This window comes from Drosophila suzukii, chromosome 2L (genome assembly GCF_043229965.1).
Source record: "Drosophila suzukii chromosome 2L, CBGP_Dsuzu_IsoJpt1.0, whole genome shotgun sequence".
In the NCBI taxonomy this organism is placed as follows: Eukaryota; Metazoa; Arthropoda; class Insecta; order Diptera; family Drosophilidae; genus Drosophila; species Drosophila suzukii.
In genome coordinates this window covers 3,172,910-3,178,403 of record NC_092080.1, presented here as the reverse complement: position 1 = coordinate 3,178,403, position 5,494 = coordinate 3,172,910, and the positions used below count along the sequence as shown (strand labels likewise).

The window sequence follows — 5,494 nt, the reverse complement described above, 5'->3', positions numbered from 1 at the left end:
GATGATGAGTGCATTGTTTGCAGGGCTGACTTTCTCAGGATTTGTCACTGGCTTGATTTGGTTATAGGGAGAACCTTGACATTGACTTTCTGAAGGCGAAAAGTTAATTGGAGTTCAGGGAATGTGAATAAGAAAATTAGACGGTTTTACTGAACCATAAGGATCTTTGGTTGGCTAACAAAGTCTTGTAATTGTGGGTTTTGTTAAATGATTTTCTTTTTTAAATCTTTATTGGAGGTGACCTTTCTTTACTTGTTAAAAAAAGGTATAACAAAATAATTTCGGATACCGTTTAAGAGCCTGAGAACAAATATATAATTTCCAACCTATATTATTTTCTGTATCAATCTCAAAAACTTATTTGAAATTATTCTTTAAGATAAATTAAAAGTACGCACGTCTATAATTTAATGTATTTATCTGTTAAATATTTTTTTAAATATTTCCAGGGCTAATTTTCAGCACTCTCAGTTAATTTTCCCTGCCCCAATTTGAGTTCTCTTTTCCAACTCCTTCACAGAGTAAAGCCAAAACTCCGAGGTAAATCAATAATTCAGCTATTCGTTTAAGCCACTGCACCCGTTCCCCTTTTCCAGAGCCCTTTTCCCCATCCGTTTAAAAGCATATTAGATAACTTGTTCCGAGGCATGAAAAATAAAGCAGAAAATTTCGATTTCATGGCGATAATCATGAATCGTGATTTATTTAGCGGAACAATTTGTCAGTGCGGTGGCGTGGCCCGAGGGCCGAAAGTCCATTTCGGGTGTTCCAGTGGGTCGCAAAAGGGGTGGAAGTGCCGGTTGCTGTTGACTTGTGAGTGCTTTGCACCCGGAATTCGGAAACCAGAAATACGGACACGGATACGGACACATTTACGGTGAGGGTTCGAGGGAAATTCGCGCAACTATTTGTGAAATTCGGGTGGAACATAAAATTGCGTTATCTATGGTCTCATTATCATCAACAGACGGCGGGCGAAGTTCCGGACCTTCACCCTCACACAGTTCTCTTTACAATCCCAATCCCAATCCCAATTCCAATCCCGTCCGGATGCAGTCAAGTTGAAAATTAATTTTGTCACAGTTGCGCATCGGCGGAAAGTGTCATTATGATATCGCGATATTCCCACTGACACTCCGCCCACCGCGATGATTTTCCGTTGATGATGAGAGCCTGTCGTTCGTACTTCCGTATTTTTGGTATAATATATATGTGCGAGGGTCGCTTCAAGCGTTGCCAATTGCTAAGCACACGTCTGAAGTCCACCCCTCTGGTTTTCCCATCCGGCAAATTGAAATAGTCGCGTGATTCAGTCGATTTTTAAGCGATTCGATTTGCCGGCAATTTGTTTGGCATTAGGCAGTTAAAAAGTTTTCACTTCTATTTTTTGGGGTAGGACTCCTTGAGGCATTTGTTTTTGTTTTGTCTGCAACGCCTACGTGGGAATTTGTAAATTAATTTAAATGAAAATCTAATTTTATTGGCTGTGACAATTGCTGCACGGTTTTTAGTTTAGAGATACTAAAAGCGTGGGAAATATAAAAAATCTTTCAACGTGAGTATGAACTTTAAATTTTAAAATTGTTATATAATCAAGAATAGTTTTCATATTCTCTGTATTGATTTCTGTATTTGTTTTTAAATTTAAGACTAACTTTGTTTATAATTGTATAACTCATGTTTTGGCATTATTAAATGTGTACACCCCAGTTAAAGTTATTAAATTTGTATTTTATTGCCAATATCCCTCAGCTTCATATAATAAACAAGCCCCTCCTAACTCCCACACCTGATTATACCATCCGAACTCACGCCCCTCCAATCTGGCCAAAAGTCAAAGAGTCTTCCAACTTTTTGGGCGGCCATCAACAAGTCGGCCCTAATCGAAAATCCGTTGATGTCGGCTCGTGTGAGAGGGCTCAAAGAGCTGGCAACTACTTTTCACTTTGCACTAATCGCATCTAATTTGACAGATTTACATAAGGATTAGACGCAGACAAAGACGAATGCCAAGACCTCAGAGGGCTCTCGGGTGATAGAACTGATGGAACGGCCTGGCGTAAGTACATATTGATGACTTGACACTGACTGACACTGTCAAATGTCAGTCGGCCGAAAAGAGAAGGATTAGGCGGTGAGACAGGGGTCGATAAGTCGGGGGAGGTACCATACATATATTTGAACATATATCGACGACAGTGCGGCTGAAACAAGTAGAATCAAACCTACTCAAGTGGGCGTTTCGGCCAGACGTAATTCACACTTTTGTCACGGGCAGTTGACCCTGTAAACCTGCCGAGAACAGAACCCCAACCCCATCCCATGCGATCCTAACCCATCCGATACAAGCGGATATTGATGACACAATGCTGCACATTAAGTCATTCAATTCGAAATGTTGCGCAGCTGTGACGATTTTTAGCACCAGTCTACCGGACTGGAAGCGGCAAATCAACGACACATCAAGCGCGAAAAAAGGGGTTGGGTTGGGTTAGGTCCGGTGCCGAATTGTTTAGTATAGTATGGTCTAGAGCACTGGAAAAACAGTCGAGGAAAAAACAAAAAAATTATATCGATTTCTTTGGTGAATCCATATTCTTAATATTAGAGGTAACACCCGTTATATTTACCCCTTAATTTCTTGGATCATTATTAAATTTGTATTATGGTATATTATATATTCTAGATATTATGTCCTTTTTTCCAGTGTACATCTGGCGTCAGGGGCTTCCGAGACTGAGTCTGCATTTGGGGGCGCGGCGGCGACTTCATTACTCTGCGTCATTAGGCACTCAAATTGTTGCCATTGGGTTTAACTCTTCTTCTGAGTAAGGGTATAAAGAGGGTATATTATAACTAAGCAAAACTATTCAAAAAAGAGAGATCTTGAGAAGGTAAATAAAAAAGGGTTTAGTATACAATTATACCAATGATACCAAGGAATGTATTCGGTTTTAGTTCAGTAAAATACAAATCTTAAATCTTTCATTTGAACAAATAAAATAAAAACAAATTGATTATTTTGACTTAAAAAAACATTAAAAATAGTTATATTCACTAAAGGGTATTTCCTATTTCACCCCTTACCTCTTTCCTACTTGCTTAACTCTTTCGATGAAATTGAAACGGTTGCGCTTCAATGCCAAACGGAAGTCGGCGTCAACGTCTAAGGTGCGTCCGTCACCTCATCCTCCCCCTCCTGGGCCACTCCCCTGCTGACCCCTGACTCCTGGGCCCCCCCTCCGCTCCCGGCTATGAAGTGACAAAAGGTCGCGCTTGGTCAGCGCCAGAGGTTCGGTGTCATTTAGTCATCCACTCAGTCAGTCAATCGATCGATCGGCATTATCGACCCGCTGCGAACTGTGCTAATATCGTCGAGTTAACTGCTGTGCAGTTGTTCGTAATTTGCTTTTAATTTTTATGACCGTTGCACCCTTTCCGCCTGTTGTGGAAATTAAACTGGTATTGCTGCACAGAAAATAAAAGTTAATACAGATATTTTAATGTATCAGTAGCCTAACAAAACATAACTATAAATGGAGGTGCTTTTAAAATGTGCTTATAATCATAATAAATAACTTAAACTTTATTTTAATAGTTTCTTTAGGTTTTTTATATATTTATCTGATTGTTTTTGTTGCTTACAAAAAAGTATAGATATAATATCATAACCAAAAGGTTTATTCTAATCGAACTTCTATATTTATTATCGAGCTTTACATTTTAGCAATGATACATAGGAACATAATTATTTAAAATATAATAATTTTATTTAATTATTAATAATAATTTATTTTCCATAATATTTTGATTAATTATAATTTTTCCTATAATAATTTTCTGTTTAACAATTGTATCGAATTCTTTTCAGTGCATTTGAACTGGAACTGTTGAAGCGTTGCCATCAACGCGTCGGACTCTTTGTCGCTGCAAATTAACAGCGCTAATGATCGATTTTATAGCGGGCAATCGATAGAAGCTATATCAATAAAAGTGCCAAGTACACATGCACTTTGTTGTCAAAGGGTTTCAACTAAATTACCTTGGCTTTGGCGTTAATGAGCTGCCCATATGACATGTTGAGGGTTTGTTTCGGTGGACTTAATAAAACTGCAGTTACATTTTCGGATAATAAAAGAGTTGATGTTCATTTGAGTGTAGAAAACTATATTTATTGCTGGTTTTTGACTCTGTTATTTTGCTAAAAAAAAGTATACTAATTAAGTAAAGTATGTATATAGGATATCTGAAGGGAAAGCACTTAATTTCGCATATTATAGTTATATTTTCTTTTAAAGATATCATTCTTAAAAATTATTGTAAATAGTCTTAGTGTCAGTCAATACTATGTAAAAATTACTATTAAAATCCTGACCCAGTTACAGCATACTCTTTCGAATAAAGTTGTTCACCGCATGTCAGAAACAAATCATATTAATATTGATTTCCATGTGGCCCACTTCTAGCACCCCGAGTGTTTTGAATAGATAAACTGGACTCATCTCCTTGTCCGGACCTCCGATCCAAACCCGTTTCATTAACATTAACCGCTTCCGCAGAGCTTCTGGTTTGGAGCCACCGAGTGTGTGGCAACCGGTTGGCTGGGTTGCAGATTCGTGGATGCCACCACATCGATTAAACGGCATTGAAATTCTAGAAACTTTTCAGCAGGCCACGATAGTCCAATTTGCGGGACACGTACCAAAAATTAACAGCAGACTGTGGCCAAAAAGGAGGATGGCCATGGTCATCATTTGCATTTTGCGCCATGGAGCAGCTGACAACTTTATTTCGTTGCCATGCTCCGAAATGGCCTCAAATTACGGTGCTGGCATTCAAGATGTGGAGCCGGACTTTGGCAATAGATTTGGCCACTAGATTTTGTCAGAGAAGGAACTGCCTTCAGTCGGGGAGTTAGCGCCCAATTTATCATATTTCCCACTGGCTCCAAACCCCGCTTCAATGGCCATGTCATGAGCTTGGGTTCTCCGGCCATCTATCTTGGTCTCTATATCTTTACAGTATTTCCTTACCCTTACTTTAATATGAATTAATGGACTTAATGGATTTTTTAATAATTAATTTTGTATTTTAAATGATATTGTGGTTTCTTTATCACATAAAAATGTGGGGTTTAAAACGAATAAAATTAGAAAAAACCTTTTTTCAACAATTTTTACATTTAAGGGAAAGATTCAGATCTCTTTTGTATATATTAAACAAAGTTATGTCCTCTCTAAACAATATTTTGATACATGTAGCACATAAATAATACTTTGTTTTGATCATACAAAATTAAAATAAACTTAGTATTCAATATCTTATTTTTTTTTCATAAATTTAGGGTACTTTATTATTCGTTTGATCACTGTTAGAGACATCCTTCTCCATTGTGGCTAACTGGCGCCCAAATCCAGTTTGCGACGACGTCTCCTCGTTGAAATCATGTGCATTCGCTTGTCTGGCTTTTCACAAAGAATTTGTCTGTGGGGCC

General features: G+C 38.0%; 1 long non-coding RNA gene across 1 annotated transcript; it reads left to right on the top strand.

The window, feature by feature from the left end:
• Positions 1–733: 733 nt before the first annotated feature.
• Positions 734–2,874, top strand: LOC108011304 (uncharacterized). The gene is made up of 3 exons (XR_001767531.4): positions 734–813; positions 1,974–2,059; positions 2,708–2,874. It is a non-coding gene; the product is annotated as an uncharacterized lncRNA (long non-coding RNA).
• Positions 2,875–5,494: the final 2,620 nt, after the last annotated feature.